This window comes from Globicephala melas, chromosome 8, assembly GCF_963455315.2.
Source record: "Globicephala melas chromosome 8, mGloMel1.2, whole genome shotgun sequence".
In the NCBI taxonomy this organism is placed as follows: Eukaryota; Metazoa; Chordata; class Mammalia; order Artiodactyla; family Delphinidae; genus Globicephala; species Globicephala melas.
The window spans coordinates 90,080,098-90,099,290 of NC_083321.1; the positions used below are offsets into that span (position 1 = coordinate 90,080,098).

General features: G+C 46.1%; 1 long non-coding RNA gene across 1 annotated transcript; it reads left to right on the top strand.

Moving 5' to 3' along the window:
• The first annotated feature begins 255 nt into the window (after positions 1-255).
• LOC132597773 (uncharacterized) lies at positions 256-12,226 on the top strand. Its single transcript, XR_009565055.1, has 3 exons — positions 256-1,549; positions 2,701-2,906; positions 12,003-12,226. It is a non-coding gene; the product is annotated as an uncharacterized lncRNA (long non-coding RNA).
• Positions 12,227-19,193: the final 6,967 nt, after the last annotated feature.

Below are 19,193 nucleotides of genomic sequence, written 5' to 3' on the forward strand. Positions count from 1 at the left end.
TTTCACAGCCCAGAGCATCCCGAGGAGCAGGAGAGTGATTTCCCTTGCTCCTGAGTGGGGAATGGAAATGGGGCAGAGAGAGAGATACAGGCATGGAGGTTGAAAAAGGGGATGTTGCAACCTTTGTTAATCAGTGATCTGAGACCAGATTATGCAGCGTAATCTCAGTGGGTGCCAGGAGCATGGACAAAAAGTAAGTGCCAGGCCCTGTGCCTGGCGCCAAGTAAGTTCCCCACCCCCACCCCTGGTGAAGGAAGGCTCTACGTGATTGAGGTATAATGTCTACCACCCATTTCCATGGGACTTGAAGAGGAAATTCAGTTCAGTCATAGAACAGTTTTGCACACTCATCCCACAACATCTGTAGCTCCAGCTGAGATCTCTCTATGAGTTCCAGACTTCTATCCAGGTTACATTAGATTTTTCTGTTTCAAGTTGAGCTTGCTCCAAATGAAACCCATCTCCTCACATCTTCTCACGCTCCTCACTCCTCAGCTAAAACCCATTCTTCTTCTTCTCTTCCCTGTTTTACTAAATATTATCAACATTCGTTCAGTTGTCTAGGACAGAAACCAGGGTGTTGTGTTGGGGGGTGTAGTTCAGAAAATGCTAAAAATTAAAAGCCAACTAAGGCATCTCTATCCTACTATCACTCATCTATACTGGGGCTTCACTGGCGATTTAGTTTAAAAATTAGGCATGCTTTTTAAATGGTTTGAAAAATCACTGTAGAAGAGGATGCAGTAAATGGAGCAAAAGAGACTAGAAACCCTTCGTACAAGTCAAAGCCACTGAAAAGCCTGGGGGCTGGGGTAGGGAATTGGAGAGGTGAGTGTGACAGAGGTGAGTGGCCAAAGGGAGGCAGGTTCAGGAAAAGACCTTCGTTGGCTGTTTTGGTCTTCATCCCAGTGTGTGTTCTGGGGGGATGGGGAAGGACGAAGCCTGAGCCCCATCAAGAAGGGCCCAAGGGGACTTCCCTGGTGGCACAGTGGATAAGAATCCTCCTGCCAATGCAGGGGACACGGGTTCGAGCCCTGGTCCAGGAAGATCCCACATGCCGCGGAGCAACTAAGCCCGTGCGCCACAACTACTGAGCCTGCGCTCTAGAGCCCACGAGCCACAACTACTGAGCCCACATGCCACAACTACTAAAGCCCGCGTGCCTAGAGCCCGTGCTCCGCAACAAGAGAAGCCACCGCAATGAGAAGCCCGCGCACTGCAACGAAAAGCAGCCCCTGCTCGCTGCAACTAGAGAAAGCCCGCGCGCAGCAACAAAGACCAAATGCAGCCATAAATAAATAAATAAATAAATAAATTTATGGAAAGAAACAAAAAAAAGAAGGGCCCAGGGAATCAGATTTCCTGCTGCTCCTTCCTGGACAAAGCTTACTGCTCTCCATGGCTCTTCAGGAATCCAAGGAGCCTGATGTCTATCAGGAGAATTTTGAACCCACGTCCTACCTGGACTACTTCAAGATGAACCAGGATCCCCTGGGTGATGAAGTCCTCCATTTCCTGCTAAAGCACTACAATATCACTTTTAAACCAGGTGCAGGTCTCCTTCACCTCTGAGGGGAGAGATGGGGGAGTGTGGGAGGAGGGGTGGCCATGCAAATTTTAAATCAGATGCTGGTCTTCTTCAATCGTAGGGCAGGCTTAGGGTGGGTCTGGGGAGGGGTGGCCAGAACATGGGCAGCAACTTGGGACCTTCAGAGTGTGTGGAACTCCCCTACGGGAAGACTTTAGATACACCTGGTGTGTATGGTGCATGGTGGGATGCCCTCAAAGTTGGTGGGGTCAGATTTCCTCCTCCCATAAAGTCTAAGAGCTGTGGTCTCTGGTGGTCCTGAGTGGGCCTGTCTTCTCCCTATCACTGGCTAAAGAAACTACAAGAGCATCAGAAAGTGTAGAAAGCCTTGCTCCAAATTCACATCACCACTCTTCTGCCTGCTTACCATTGGTAGCCCATGAAAACAGGTGCTAGGCCAGCTGGACCACTAAAATCAAATAATGGGTATCTTTTCATCATTCACATGAGAATAAAACATAACCTGATAGCCAGAATTTTCCCAATTAAAATTTTCTGCCATCAAATTTTCTTAAGCCTTCGATGCCTGCTTCAATTTATTTGCTACTGTACCCTACGAATACAACAACAAACAGACAAACAAAACGTAGCAGCAGAACCCAGGAGCAAGTGAGCAGGCTAAGGGTAGGAGTCGGCCAGGACCCCTGGGTCCAGCTCATTTTCTCTCCTCTCAGCCTTGTTGTTTATCCTGGAAGCCCCTTGCCAGGATCCAAATGCTACTGATATTTTGTGTCAACACAATCTCTCGTGGCTGAAGGGAAGCAAGACAGGAAGGGGAGACCAAGGGCTCTGTAAGCAGGCCCTGAATTCTCCTTTTCGTCCCCATACTGCCAAGCGAGTTTCTGGAATAAAGTTGGTACTTAAATGTTTGCTGATTGATCTTTGGAATGTTACCCCTGCTTCTAACACTAACCCTACCAAGACTCTCCATGCTGAGTGAGCTGGGGCAGTCAGTGCAGGCAAAGTTCCCAGTCCTGGAGTTTACATTCCCAGATGGTTGACTCCCGGTAGCCTCTCCCAATGGGACAAGGAAAGTGGAGCCTTTTGGGAAATGTGGACCTCAGAGCCCTGCCTTGGTACTGATGATTCAGAACATTCTTGTTCTAAAACAGGTGGGCTGGAAGGAAAACTCCTGGTTGATCTCAGCTCTGGGCCCACCATCTACAAGCTCCTCTCTGCCTGTGAGTCTTTCAAAGAGATCATTGCCATCAGCTACCCAGACAGAACTGCCAACAGCTGGAGAAGTGGCTAAAGAAGACGCCAGGGGCGTTTGACTGGTCTCGGTGGTGAACTATGTGCGTGAGCTTGAGGGGAACAGGTAAGGGGGTTATTGTTGGGTTTTGAGTCTCCATGATACCAGGAGCTTCACTCAGCTCCCGAATCAAGAATTTTCCATGGGGCGCATGTAGAAATGACAAGGCAGATGGAGACAAAGAAGGAAGGAAGTCAGTGGGGTCCCGAGAAGAAAGGAGGAAGAGTGAGATATGAATCCTATAAAGACCAAAAGAGGGGACTTCCCTGGTGGCGCAGTGGTTGAGAGTCCGCCTGCCGATGCAGGGGACACGGGTTCGTGCCCCGGTCCGGGAAGATCCCACATGCCGCGGAGCGGCTGGGCCCGTGAGCCATGGCCGCTGGGCCTGCGCGTCTGGAGCCTGTGCTCCGCAACGGGAGAGGCCACAACAGTGAGAGGCCTGCATACCGCAAAAAAAAAAAAAAAAAAAAAAAAAAAAAAAAGACCAAAAGAGGGAACAGAAAGAGCTGGCTAGAGACAAACTTGGTGTGGAAGAAACATCACCAAGGTCCACATGGAATGCCAAGGTCTGAGCCCAAGCAAATGGAGAACCCGCTGGGCTGCCTCCATTCTGATTGGCTGGTGCCCCTGTTGTTTCAGTTACAAGCTCCAGGGGGCTCTAAACTTGTGGAATCTTTTCGTGGATCTCAGGAGAGAGGGGTTAGAATTAAGACAATCTTGCACTGCAAGTGGAACAGAATTTACTTACCTTGTGTATTTTCATTGAATTTCAGGGCATCAGGAAGGTCCACCATAGCCCTTCCACTCTCCGAATATCACCCTCCCTAGTTAGGTAAGATAGTTGAGGTTGTACATTAGATTCTTATTCCTTTTGCTTAAGACTATAGCTTTTTTTTTTTTTTTTTGATTTTTTAAAATTGAGGTATAGTTAATTTACAATGTTGTGTTAGTTTCAAGTGTAGAGCAAAGTGATTCAGTTATACATATACATATATATATATTCTTTTTCAGATCTTTTCCATTACAGGTCATTACAAGATATTGAGTATAGTTCCCTGTGCTATAAGTAGGTCCTTGTTGTTTACCTATTTTATATATAGTAGTGTGTATATGTTAAGACTATGACTTTTTAAAAAATACAGAGTTGGAAAGAGTAAGCATTTAAGTACTAGTCCTTATTCATACAATAATACGAATGCAGCCCGCATCCTGAGAACAGGTATAGGAAATGTATGAGGTGATGAGGAGGTTGAGAGGAGTGGCCAGGGGCCAAAGGGAGGGAAAGGTAATGGAGAGACTGGGGGCCCCAGCAAAGCGCCCCAAGCTCACTTAGTAGTTTTGCTCAGCTGATTCCAGGCCGACTTTCCGTTTCTGGAGGCACTTGTCTGGGTCGCGTTAAACACAGACTAGTAGAAAGAGAATGGGCTACCTGTCAGGGGTGCATTGCCGACAGAGGACCTGCAGGTAGACAGAGCGCTGAGCGCAGGGTCGGCAGGTTCTGGGCTTGACTTTGTCCACAGCTGGTTCAGGACCAGGTCTCTCTCTGGGACTCAGTTTCTTCATCTGTAAAACCAGCGACCTGCTGTTCTGGGAGCCTGTGCGCCAAGCAGAGAATGGCTGGGAGTGATGTGCGCGGTCTACGCGATAAGCATGACCCAGCTGGCCCCTCTTTCCCTTTCCCTCCACTCCAGAGACAGGGGGCCGAGAAGGAGGAGTGCTTAAGGAGAGCCATCCGCCAGGTACTCAAGTGTGACATCCTGAAACAACAGCCCTTGGAACCTGCGGTCCCACCCCTGGCCGACTGCCTCATTTCCTCCCTGTGCCTCAAGGCTGCCTGCCCCACCCTGCAGGCCTGCCTGGACGCACACCCTGCGTCACCTCAGGACCCTGCCCTGACCCAGGGGCCATCTGATGCTGAGCGGGGACTTTGAGACCAGCTTCTTCATGGTGGGGGTCCAGAGGTGCTCCTGCCCCTGGAGGAGAAATTCCTGCGGGTAGCCCTGCAGGAGACCGGCTTCATCGCTGAGAAGCTGGAGGAGTTTCCGCAGGCCACTGAGACCTGCTTGGATAACTGCTCCGACGACACAAGGTTCTTCTTCCTGGAGGCCCGGAGAAGGGACCGAGGCAGCGACTTGGAGGAAAGGACAGCAAGCAGGGCAGGGCTCCAGCCATCACGCTGCGACCTCATTCGCGTTCCTCTCCATTTAGTCAGCTTTCCTTAGAACCCTTACCAGCAAATGATTGCCAGGTAAATAGGGATGCTTATCTCAAACAGAGAGGCTTATAATATGCTTCACTAATGGCCCAGGGCTGGGAAAAAGAATTGGACCAGAGAAATAAAGCTGCGCCTCCTTCGTGCTGAGGGCTCTTCAGGGTTGCGTGGAATGAAGGGGAAGAATCCCTTCCCGTTCCCCTGTTTTAGGCAATTCAGACTGCACAACTTCTGAGCTCACTCCCCACCTGCATCCTCATCCCTGCTAATACTGGAGCCCCACCCCATGAAAAGGAAAGCACACGCATGGATTTTGACACTTGGCTCTCTGGCTTACTTGCTCCTGTGACTTTAGGTGGGCACCTGGTATCTCAGAGCCTCAGTTTTCCTATCTCTTAAATGGAAATCATCACACCCTTCCCCAGGGTTATTGTGACACCCCAAAGATATAACATGAATGCACTTGGTACATAACCACGTGAGTAACTTCATGTGCTTTTTAAGTTTAGCTGACCTTATAGATGCATAACATAAGGAACTCTAAAAAGAGCAAGAGAAGTTGTTTTCCTTCTTTTTCCAGTGAAACCCTTCTAACCCAGTTTGGGGCAGGGATGGGACACTTGGAAAAGACTTTTTTTAAGAAGTAGCAAAGAAATCAGTGAGATCTAAAGGGTGACCAAGAGTAAGCCAGGTGAAGGAATCGGGGGTGAAGGACAGGAACTTCTAGTACAGGTACTGAGACCCAGAGGGGAGATAACATACTGTGTTTGGTGAACTTCAAGAAAAACTGAAGACATTTGGGTACCAAGATTGCGGCCCTATCCCTCTAGGGCACTGCTGATACCCCAGGCTCCTGGCATGGTAGAACAGGCCAGCGCTTCAAGGGGGCAGAGGAGTGTCAAATCAGTGACCGTGGGTGGCGTTGGAGGTGGGCACGCAAGCAATTTAGTCATTCAACAAATATTTGTTGAGTGTCTGCGTCAAGCTGGACCCTGTGAGGAGTGTCAGAACCTTTGCCCAGGGTTGGTCTTCGCACTAAACATGGTTGCAACATCTAAGCCCTTGATCACATTCTACACCGTGTGTGCATCTGGGTATATTCTTGTGCGTGTATGTGGGCATGTGCACACGTGTGTGTGTATGTATGTGTGTGTGTGTTTACGCTGAGGATGGTAGTAGAGATGGGTCAGTTCTATCCCTGGTGCCACCACATGAGTTATAGGTGAGGCTGCCTCCCAAAGGCTGAGGTCAGATCAAGATTAGTTACCAGGACTTGCTTGCAGTAGATGGACCCTGAGGCTGAGTGCTAACACTCCATCCCAAGAGAGCTCCAAGTATACACTGGCATGTGCAGCCAGAAAGCTGAGCTGGGCTGGGAAAGCATAGGGCAGGGTGGGAGGGCATATATGGAGGGTGCCCAGAGCGGGAGCTCTTGGCGGGATTGAGGTGCCCAGTCTCTGCCTTCCTGCAGGAAGTGTGGACGTGCACCTGGGGAAGTTTCTTCTGGGGTCCTAGTGTTAGTTACATGAGTTTTCACGTTGGGAGCTATTGGCTTCTTGACATGACATTCAAGTGTATGCTTTATGGGCTGCCTGTGAGCGGGCATTTGAGTGTTTACCTTCATGGGAGATGAGAGATACCAATGTGTGTGAGCCGTGGCTGGTGACCGGAGGAGGTTTACAATTTGCTGAGATAACGGGCAGCACACTTCTGTTAAGTTCTACAGTGAGGCAGAATTAGCTCGGGAGAGGGACGATGATGGGAAGCACAGAAGAGGGAGGGATTAGTTCCTGCTCGGGAACTGAGGAAGGTTTCATGGAGGAAGTGGCAGCCAAGATGCGTTTTAAAGGAGGATGAAGGTTGGAAAAGCATTCCCCCTGGAGGAAACAATACTGTTACAAACCATGGCCTTGGGAAGATGCTGAGTGAATGATGTGATGTTTCCGTTGCCTCGAGTGTGGGCTCCTTATGCGAGAGCAGAGGGAGGCGAGGGCAGGAGGGCAGCTTGGGGCATTGGGCTCCGCTAGCCTCTCCAGTGGTCGTCAGAGTTCATCAATAAATATTTATTTAGCATCTGCCAGGCACTGAGAACGCAAGAACAAATATGATACAATTCTTGCCCTTGCCGGGCTCACAGACAGTTATGACAGCCGTTATAGGAAGTGAGGGAACACAGAAGGAAGTGCCTAATTTGGGAGAGGTCAGGGAGGCATCACAAAGAGGTGATGTTTAAAGTGAGCCTTGAACTAACTGTAAATACCAGGTTGCCAGGCAGACAGTGAGGTGGCGGTGGGATGGGGTGATGACGGCATCTCAGGAGGAGGAAGCAGCTTGGCCCAGATGGGAGCCGTGGGTGGACACCGGGCATGTGTGGGGAACTTCGGTCGGGAAACACGTGCCAAGTGGCTGCTCCCTGCGGGGCCTGTTCTGTATTCTGGGGATTCAGTGAATGAGTCCAACAAGGCCCTACCCTCATTCTACTTGGGAGGGGCAGGGAAGGCAGGCAATAATAAAGGAGACCAAAACAAGAGTGTGAGAAGCCCCAAGAAGGAAACAACCAGGGCGATGCCGTAGAGAGTAATAGGCAGAGGGGGTGGGAGGAGATGCCTGGGATGAGCAGACCTAACTGGGGCCCCGCACAGTCAATGGTGTGAGAGCAGGAGCTCCTGGGGGAAGGGTGCCAAGCCCAGCAGCCCCCCTTCTTTATGACAGAGCTCCCCAAAACTAGTGTGGAGAAGGCCTCTGGAAGCAAAACCAATAGGCAGACGGAAACTGCCAGGCTGCCTGTTGGGTGTCTTGTCTGCAGCCCTCCCACAGCGAAGCCCCTTTATTTATGTATTAAAAGATAAATCAAACAGCTTTATTTAGTGTTTTAGACATTCAGTTGGTTTTATTTTATTTTATTTTTATTTATTTATTTTTTAAAGGTCTTTTTTTTTTAATTTTATTTATTTATTTTGGCCGTGTTGGGTCTTCGTTTCTGTGCAAGGGCTCTCTCTAGTTGTGGCGAGCCGAGGCCACTCCTCATCGCGGTGCGCGGGCCTTTCACTGTCGCAGCCTCTCTTGTTGCGGAGCACAGGCTCCAGATGCACAGGCTCAGTAGTTGTGGCTCACGGGCCTAGTTGTGGCTCACAGGCCACGGCATGTGGAATCTTCCCAGACCAGGGCTTGAACCCGTGTCCCCTGCATTGGCAGGCAGATTCTCAACCACTGCGCCACCAGGGAAGCCCGGTTTTATTTTTTTTTCCCTAGTACAAACAATGTTTCAAGGAATTATTCTCCATTCTATTCCCCCACATACAGGTGCTTTAATATTACTAGGTAGATTTCTAAAAAATGGCTTTTGAGTCAAGAGACAATTTAAAAATTAATCTATGTTTCCATACTACCCATAATTTTTCAATTTTTTGGCCGCATGTTATGCGGGATCTTAGCTCCCCCGACCAAGGATCGAACCCGTGCCCCCTGCAGTGGAAGCACAGAGTCCTAACCACTGGACCACCAGGGAATTCCCACTACCCATAAAATTTAAAGCCATTTGTTGCTCCACTGCTAATTTCATTGTATAGATATAAAACTTTGTACAATCTGTTCCTTGCAGAGTATTGCCCAAGGCAGTGATTCACTACATTTAAGGACATCGATTTCCGTGTCATTTAAGGACATCGATTTCTGTGTCATTGGTATCAAGTAGAGGGATGCCATTACAAAGGATGTTGTAGGACAGTCTTTGTTTAATTTCCAGGGATTGAAGACCTATAGGAGATCTTTGGCACATTTTCAGAGAGTTTCTAAACATCATGAAATGATGTTTATGATTGTGAAATAAAGTTCATATTTTATGGCAAGACAAGAAAAGTTTAAATGCAAAAAATTCTCCTCTGCACTTTGGCCTCCCCTCTCCCCCCACTGTGCATTGTGTATCTTCATTACCCATCGACCAACCCTCCCGCATCAGCAGGAATAGCTGCTCAGCCATAAAGAGCAACATTCTCCCAGCACCAACAAGACAACTCCAATGATAACATTCCTTCTTGATCTCGTAAGGGATCACATGACCTACCATTATGACCCTTAGATCTGGATTATGTAAACTCAATAATACTTCACTTGTTGGACAGCCCTCTGTCTCAAAAACTTATATAACTGTGCCTTGAGTTCTAACGGCCCGAACAGTTCTCAGAGCTTTCTGAGATGCTCTTCCCGGGTTATAATCCTCAAATTTGGCTCAAATAAAATTTTCCATTTCTTTTTAAAAAATATTTATTTATTTAATTTATTTATTTTTGGCTGCGTTGGGACTTCGTTGCTGTATGCGGGCTTTCTCTAGTTGCGGCGAGCGGGGGCTACTCTTCGTTGCAGCGCGTGGGCTTATTGCGGTGGAGAAGCCCGCTTTATTAATTAATTTATATATGGCTGCGTTAGGTCCTAGCTGCGGCACGCGGGCTCTTCATTGCGGTGTGCAGGCTCCTCTCTAGTTGTGGTGTGCGGGTTACAGAGCATCTGGGCTTGGTAGTTGCGCTGCACAGGCTTAGTTGCCCCACGGCATGTGGGATCTTAGTTCCCCGTCCAGGGATCGAACCCGCGTCCCCTGCATTGGAAGGTGGATTCTAAACCCCTGGCCCACCAGGGAAATCCCAAAAAGCCCCCTTTAAAATGTTCAAGACCTTCCCTTCCAGAGGAAGATCCCAGGCCCTCAGACCTCCAGGGCAAAAACCAGCAGTGAGTGGGGTGGGCAGTGCACTGCTGGGGGACAGCGCAGGTGGCCCTGCTGAATGTGAGTCCCCGTGTGTGGGTGCCCTTGGGGAGAAGGAGGCAAGACAGCTGGGTGGCTCCCAGGGGACCAGTCCTAGCCCAGTTTAGGATTAAGTTTCCCTTGTCCTTCACTCTGTGGACACAAGGGGGCAGCCGAGCCTTGAGCTTGGCAGGCTGCAGTGCCAATGGGGTGGGAGGACTCTCTTCCCTCAATTTTTTTTCTTTTTTAATCTTTATTTTTGGCCACGCTGCATGGCTTCTGGGATCTTAGTTCCCCGACCAAGGATCAAACCCACGCCCTCGGCAGTGAAAGTGTGGAGTCCTAACCACTGGACCACCAGGGGATTCCCTCTTCCCTCCATCTTGCTTGTCCACGGACCGCTCACTGTCTGAGACCTGCTCTCCTGTCCAACCTGACCTCTGAAATGCGGGAATCAGAAAGAGGATGGCCACTGCCAGGACAGAGAGTCCTAATCTTCCCTGACCTTCACTTAAGCACATATAATTTGCACAGGCCCTGCCCCATCCACAATAGAGGCTAAGGCCCAGGAGAGCTAACTCAGATCTGCCCTCTCCAGGGCCCGGCTAGAGACTGGCCCATAAGCAGCCTGGACACGCAGACCAAGGGAGAGACACCCCAGCTGACCTCTGGAAGGGCATCCTTCTGGGGCCTCTCTGCTGTAATGAAAACCTCCCCAAAGCCCATGAAGCTGGGGCAGGAAGGCCAAGTACCGTGGACAGGGCATAGTAAGCCCATCAGATCCATCCAACAGCTGTTATGCATGTGTTAAGGTCCCGAGCTAGTGCTAGGAGTACAAAGGGGAATTGGATTCAGATTCTTCCCAAAAGTTCACGATCAGGTAGGCAAATGGCCATTGCAATGTAGTGTGGTAAGTTCAGTGAGAGTTGTGCAAGTCTCAGAAGTGCATTCACCTAGATGTGTGCGTGGGGTGGAGTGAGGTCAGAGAAGGCTTCCTGGAAGTAATGCCCAGGTTAAGGCTTAAGGATAAGAGGGTTTAACCAAGCAAAGGTAGAGAGGGCTTTTCAGGCAAGGGAAAAGTGTAAGCAAGAGATTGAAGAAACAACATGGGAGAGAGGTTCAAAGAAACTCACGTGTCTGAGAGAGTTCCAACCTAATACCCTTTAATGCTGCAACCATCTTATCAGGCTCAGGCTCTGTGATATGGCTCTTGCCCACCTCTCCTGCCTGAAACGGTTTCCTGAGCAGTTCTGTACATTTGCGTAGGAGCTTTGGAGAACTGAGTTTTTCTAGGCCAGAGCCTACAGGATTAAGGGAAAGTGGATGCTGCAAGGAAGACTTGGAGGCTGGGTAATTAGCCTCTGGGTGAGCCTTTCCCTCTGGGGACCTTCCACATCCCTGTCCTTAACAAGTGACCTCCTTGCAAATGGGGGACTGATGGGGAAACTGACAAAGGAAGTAGTGACAGGGTGCTTTCAAGAGGAATCCAGAGGTTGAGACTGTAAACAAACAACCAACAATATCTCAAAAATAAAAACCGTAAGACTAAAAATTGATTGACTAGGCCACATAAAAATTAGATTCCTGATTGGTAAAAGACCCCATAGCCAAAGTGATCAGGCAGACAGATTGGTAGGATTATTGGCAATGATAAAACCAATGCGGGGGGCTTCCCTGGTGGCACAGTGGTTAAGAATCCACCTGCCAATGCAGGAGACATGGGTTTGAGCCCTGGTCCGGGAATATCCCACATGTCACAGAGCAACTAAGCCTGTGAGCCACAACTACTGAGCCTGTGAGCCACAACTACTGAAACCCACGCACCTAGAGCCCATGCTCCGCAACAAGAGAAGCCACTGCAGTGAGAAGCCCGAGCACTGCAACGAAGAATAGCCCCCGCTCGCCGCAACTAGAGAAAGCCCGCACACAGCGACGAAGACCCAATGCAGCCAAAAAAAAAAAAGAAAGAAAGAAAGAAAATAAATAAATAAATATTAAAAAAAGTCCTGACAGGGAATTGATACCTTCTAGAATACACAATGAATACACAAATGAATAACAATGACAGGAGGAAGTCTGAAAAAAAAAAAAAAAAGGAACAAGGATATGATGAGGAAATTTATAGAAAGGGAAACCCCAAAAGTCACAAACATCTTGGGGCAGAGATTGTCTAATTCTTCACCAATTTCCATATCCTCTTTTCTTTGGTACACAGGGGCACCAGGATTTTCTCTGGCCCAAGGAATGTGACTGCATCTGTGCGTGGTACTACAAACCTCCTGTGCCATTCTCTGAAGGCTCTCTCTTCCCTCCCCTGCTGGCTGCATGCAGAGAATCCAGCGGAGGACCCTGAGGCCCTAGGAAATGACAGAGCTACACAGTAGAAGCCTGACCATCTGGAGTAGTACTCTGCCCTTGACCCCCACTACACTGGACCGTGATGTGAACCAAAAATAAACATTTGTTTTGTTAAGACACTGAGATTTGGGGTTTGTTATATCACTTAGCTTACTCACTATTTAGACGTGCTCAAGCTCACCAGAGAAAGGCAAAATTTAAAAAGGTGTATGTACCACTTCACTTGTTCTCATGCGACTGGCAAAAATTGGTAAAGTAGATCATTCTAAGAAGTGTGCTAGGGCTTGAAGGTGTGCATGTGCATATGGTAACCCAGGAACTCCCATGCACTGCTGGTAGGGAGGTAGACTGGTGGAGCCTTGCTGGGGGCAATCGGGTGGTTCTTAGTAAAATTAAATATGTGGATATCTTGTGGCTCAGCATTTCTACTCCTGGGGATATATCCTGTGAAAAGGCTCACACGGGTCTATATAGAGGAGACATAGATATCTACAGAATGTTGTGCTGGGGAGTTAGGGGCAATTTGGGTGTCCATCACTGCGGGAATGGATAATAAACGAAGGGGATGCAAGTCATGGAGAGTGCAGTGGTCAGAAGTAATGGACCCCGTGGGCACATAGCAATGAGAATGGGCCTTCAAAGCATAGTGGAAATGGTGTAAATAAAAACAGATGCATATGGCACTGTTTACAATAGCCAAGACGTGGAAGCAACCTAAATGTCCATCGACAGATGAATGGATAAAGAAGATGTGGTACATATAAACAACGGAATATTACTCAGCCATTAAAAAGAATGAAATAATGTCATTTGCATCCATTACATGGATGGACCTAGAGATTATCATGCTAAGTGAAGTAAGTCAGGCAGAGAAAGACAAATATCATACAATAAAACTTGCACGTGGAATCTAAAAATAAAAGATACGAATGAACTTATTTACAAAACAGAAACAGACACATAGACTTAGAGAACGAACTTATGGTTACCAGTGGGGAAGGGTGAGGGATAGATTGGGATTTGGGATTGACATGTACACAATGCTATATTTATTTATTTATTTATTTTTTGCGGTACGTGGGCCTCTCACTGTCGTGGCTTCTCCCGTTGCAGAGCACAGGCTCCGGATGTGCAGGCTCAGCGGCCATGGTTCACGGGCCTAGCCGCTCCACGGCATGTGGGATCTTCCCGGACCGGGGCACGAACCCATGTCCCCTGTATCGGCAGGCGGACTCTCAACCGCTGAGCCACCAGGGAAGTCCCCACAATGCTATATTTAAAATAGGTAACCAACAAAGACCTACTGAATAGCACAGTGAACACTGCTTAATATTCTGTGTTAACCTAAATGAGAAAAGAATCGGAAAAAAAATAGATACATGTGTGTGTATAACTGAATCACTCTGCTGTACAGCTGAAACTAACACAACATTGTTAATCAGCTATGCTCCAATATAAAATAAAAATTAAAAAATGCATATGGAAAAACAGTACATATTTTACAAAAATACACATAAAGAATATACATTAAACACGTGGGAATGGTTGCCTAAGGGGAGAATGAGAGTGGAAAATGGGAGGGAAAAAAGAAAATAGAATTGAATGTGTGAATTCATTTGCACTACACAGATTCTTCCTTTCAAAAGCTTTCTGACAAGAGATTGAAGACTGACAATCACGGCTTTCGACTTCTGACTTGGTTGCTTGACTCCTGCTTGGTTTCCTTTACGAAATCTGATTTCCATGAGGTTATTACACCTCTCTTCAATTTTTTAAAAAACCCACGTTCAGCCTTCACTGTGCTTTTTCCAATTTCACAAGCATTCTCTTTTAATCTCCTGACCTCTTGCTTTTTCAAAAACTAAACAATAAAGAGGAACAGAATTATAAGATCCAATCTTAGTCCAAAGAGCTCTTACTCAGAACATGAAACGATTTGCTTTTTACATATGTAATAAACAGAGGGAGAAAAGGATGAAATACATTGTGCTCTTATTTGTATAGCATTATTAGTGACAGGATGGGTGTCCTAAATATATATATATTATACCATTACAGTAATTAGTAGGAAACAAGAAAAAAATCAGTGGAACAGAGAAGACAGCCCTAGTCAGGTCTTAGTAAGTATTGTAAGGAAGCATGTGCCAAAGGAGCATCACACCAAGGAGGAAAGGAAGCAAAGCAAAAGAATCCAAAGAGCACAGAAGCCACTAAAGTTGTCAGCTTTTGCCAGGTGGGTGTCGTGGGAGCTCCACCCTGATTGCCAGCCTCACTGTACTTCGATCGGCATGACATCTGCTGGGCACACGCGGATCTCCAGCAAGCTGGCTCCCTGATACAGCAAAGCCACTGGTCCAGGGCTCTGCCGGAAGCCCCGAATGCCATCTCCCCGCAGTTCACAAGCCGTGTAATGGAGATGGGTAGGGGCCGGATGCCTCTTGGCTGGATGATGAAGTTGGCTGAGGCTGAGGTTCAGGAATCTTGTTCTTTTCTGAGCAGCCCTCCCTGCTCCATCTCAATAGCTTTTGTCTCCCCTCACCCTCCTTCCTGTAGCCAAGCAGCTCGCCACTCACGTATTCCTCTCCTTCCCCTCCTTGCCGTCCTTTGCAAAGCTTTCTGCAAGCTGGGCAATGGATTAAGTGGCTAGTTTAAAATTTGGACACTCATGAGTGTAGATAACCAGAGAGGTAACTGGGTAACCAGAGTTTCTAACCGAATCAGTGTCTGTGGCTGTGGGTTTTCAACTCAAAGCTCTGTGGGAGGATGCAGTGTTAGAGCCACAGGAAACGAAATGCAGCTCTCTGCACTCACACTGTCCCTCTCGTGGTCTGAGGGAACAGCCTCCTTTCTTCCCCACAGATAGGAGGACTCTCAACAAAAGAGAGAAGTCGAGAGGTGGTGGACTTTAAGAAAAACCTCCCGGGGCTTCCCTGGTGGCACAGTGGTTGAGAATCAGCCTATCATTGCTGGGGACACGGGTTTGAGCCCTGGTCCGGGAAGATCCCACATGCCGTCGAGCAACTAAGCCCATGCGCCACAGCTACTGAACCTGCACTCTAGAGCCCACAAGCCACAACTACTGAGCCCACATGCCACAACTACTGAAGCCTCCATGCTCCTCAACAAGAGAGGCCACCGCAGTGAGAAACTCGCACACTGCAACGAAGAGCAGCCCCCGCTCACTGCAACTAGAGAAAGCCTGCACGCAGCAGTAAAGACCCAACGCAGCCAAAAATAAATAAATTAATAAATAAATTATTAAAAAAATAAAAACGTCCCGGGACTTCCCTGGTGGTCCAGTGGGTAAGACTCCACGCTCCCAATGCAGGGGGCCCAGGTTCGATCCCTGGTCCGGGAACTAAGATCCCGCGTGCATGCCACAACTAAAGAGTTTGCATGCCACAACTGAAGATCCCATATGCCTCAACTAAAGATCTCACATGCCACAACTAAAGATCCTGCACACGGCAACGAAGATCCTGTGTGCCACAACTAAGACCCAGTGCAGCCAAAATAAATAAATAAATAAATAAATAGAAAAAGAATAACCTCCCCACGTCCCTGCAGTTGAGTCTCCCATAATCATCCCTGGCCTCACCGTATGTATTCATTAGAATCTCAAGCAGGCCCTGTGGGACCAAATCAAATTTGATGAGTTATCATTCTGCTTGTAATTTTGTTTATTTCTTAGTAATTACCAAGCACATGAAAGGCTCCCAGTTTGCCGGTTCCTCTGACGGCAAGAGTTGCTTCATCCGGCTTTGCCTGGGATTCTGACCTGGGAGCTCACACCCGGCCTCAGGTCTGGTTTAGCAAAGAACCAGGAAGAGGCTCAGTGGACGTGCTTCTCTGCCACATAAGCGAGACCTGTCCCTCACTGCAGCAGGCAGAGGTGATGGGAGCAGGCTCTTAATTGCTGCGGCATACCTGGGCTTCCACTGCTTTCTTGGATATTAGCAGAAGCCGTGGAGTGTAAAAGGAGAGATCACTGCTGACTGGGGTCTGAATCATCTCTGGAGCATCCTGGGCCTCTGATCTAAAGTAAGCCTTCATGTCTGAAGCACAGAAGGACCTCTTCCAGAATTGGAAAGAGAAGCTTGGGGGGAAACTTGAGTGGCAGTTTCTATAATGCTCCCCGCCATTCTTGCCCTATTTTGTTGAGATAGTCGTTTATCCTTTACTGCCCTTGAGTGATTTAACCCCATTGGATTAAATTGAGTAAAAAGAGACTCGCTGAGGGCTGCCTCACAGAGGAAACTTGGGAAAACCTATATGATCAAGTCCACTTGATCTCTAAATCTGTGCTTGTTTTGAAAGTGACTCTGCATCTAGATGTGCAGGATGTGTTTTAAAATCGTGAGATACAGCATACATAGAAAAATGTTCATAAAATATTTACATATGGTGTAACGATTAATATAAAATGAACACCAGGTGACCACCCCCAAGTCAAGAAACAGCACTACAGAATTTTTTTCCACCTGAGCACAGTCCCTTTCTTTCCCTCCAGAGACAACCATTATCTTGGCACCTAAAGTAATCATTTCACTGTTTTTCTTTACAGTTCACCACACGTTTAGGCATCACTAAGTGATATTGTTTACTGTTGCATGTTTTGAACTTTATATAATGTAGTAAAAACATAGGTCTTCTTTATGACTTGCTTCTTTCACTCTGTGTCATTTGGAAACACATCCTTATTGATGCTTATAGCTGTAATTGGTCCATTTTCATTGCTATTCACTTCAATTTATTTATTTCTTCTATGCTGCTGGACATTTAGGTTGCTTTTAGTTGGGGACTATTTCAGACAATGCTGCTAAGAACATTCTGTGTACGTGCAGATTTTTCTCTACGTATGTCCCTGGGCATGCAATTGCTGGGCATGGAGTATGCACAAACTCAACTTTACTAGTTAATACTATTCTACTGTTTTCCAGAATGGTATGCCAATTTATATGCTCACTAGAGAATATCTGTTGGTCAGGGTCTTTGGTGCTGGTCAGGTGTTATTTTTGCGATTTGATGGCTGTGTAATAGTATCTCATTGTGATTTAATTTGCATTTTACTGATGAGATTAAACATCTTTTCATAGGTTTATTGGCCATTTGGATTTCCTTTCTTATAAAAGATCTGTTCAAATCTTCTGTGTTGTTCTTTATTTTATACTTTGATTCACAGAAGTTCTTTATAAATTCTGGATCCTAGTCTTTTGTCACTTTTGTGTATTGTCGTTAGTATCATTTCCCTCTCTGACTTGTCCCTTTACTCTCTTAATGTGCCTTGGTTGGACAGACATTCTTAATTGTAACATACTCAAATTTACAAATCTTTCACTTACTGTGAATGGTTTTTTACCCAGTTTAAGAAATCCTTCTCTACTCCCAAGGTCATGAAGATATTCCTCTATATTATCTTCTAATATAGAATATATACATATTCTTCATATATAGTTTTTGAATCCACCTGAATTAATTTCTCTGTACTATATTGCCAAGAGAGATTCTAATTCCATTTTCTCCCCATGGATGCTCAATTATGCCAGCACTATTTATTGAAAAGTCTATCTTTTTTGCCATTGACCTGGGATGTCACCTCTGTTGTATAGCAAATGTTCATAGAGGTGTAGGTATCTTTATGGGTTCTCTACTCTGTTTCATTGGTCTATTTGTCAATGCTTGTCCCAGTGCCACACGGTCTTAATTACTATAGCTTTATAATAAGTATTATATCTGGTAGAGCAAGTCCTCCCACTTTATTTTTCTTCTTCAAGAGTAGCTACTCCTGTCCCTTGGCTCTGTCATATAAATTTTAGAGCTGGCTTGTCAAGTTCGAACAAAAACCTATTGAGATTTTAATTGGGATTTACTGAGTCTGTAAATCAATTTGGAGAGAAATGACACCTTTACAATGCTGAGTCCTCCGATCCATGAACTGGTATATTTCTCCATTTATTTAGGTCTTCTTTAATGTCTCTTAATAAAATTTTATAATTTTTCCCATTAATGTCTTGTACATATTTTATTGGATTTATTCCCAGGTAGTTCGCATTTTTTAATGCAATTGTGAATGAAGACTGTTTTAAATTTCATTTTATAACAGCTTCTGGTGAGAAACAAACCTAATTTTTTTATATTGATTTTGTATCCAGAAATTTTGGTAAACTCTTGTATTAATTCTAGTAATTCATTTATAGAGTATTTTTCATTTTCTATATATATCATCATTATATGTTCATAATAATAGTTTTGTCTTTTTCGTTTCCAATCCTTGTACATTTTATTTATTTTTCTTATCTACTGTGCTGTCCAAGATCCCCTAGTAGAATGCTGAATAAAATTGGTAATTGGTAGCATTGTTTTCTCGGTTCTCAAGTCAAAGGGAAAGCTTTTAAATGTGTCATTATTAAGTACGTTGTTTGTTGAAGTTTTTGTAGATAATCCTTATCACATTAAGGAAGTTGCGTTTGATTCCCAGTTTGCCAAGAGCTGTTTTTATTGTGAATGGATGTTGAATTTGAGCTTTTTTTCCTCTCTATGTCTATTGACCATATCTATTTTTCCTTTAATGTGTAAATGTAATGATTTACACTAATTAATATTTGAATGTTAAATCGCCTTGTGTTTGGATGATGAGCCCATCTCAGTGACAGTGTAACGACTAAAAGAATGAAGCTATGAGTTAGACTGCTTAGGTCTGAAACCCAGCCATACCACAATGTGGGAGTGACCTGGGCAAGTTACTTAATCTCTCTGTGTCTCCATTTTCTCATATGCTGAAATGAGAATAATAGTAGCACTTAGGGACTTCCCTGGTGGTCCAGTAGTTAAGAATCTGCCTTCCAATGCAGAGGACGCAGGTTTGATCCCTGGTTGGGGAACTAAGATCCCACATGCCACGGGGCAACTAAGTCCTCGCGCCACAACTAGAGAGTCCACACAGCCAAAAATAAAGACAAATAAATATTTTTAAAAGAAAGCACCTAAATCACAGAACTATTGTAAAGTTTAGTAATATGTCCAGAATGCTTAAAACAATGCCTAGAAC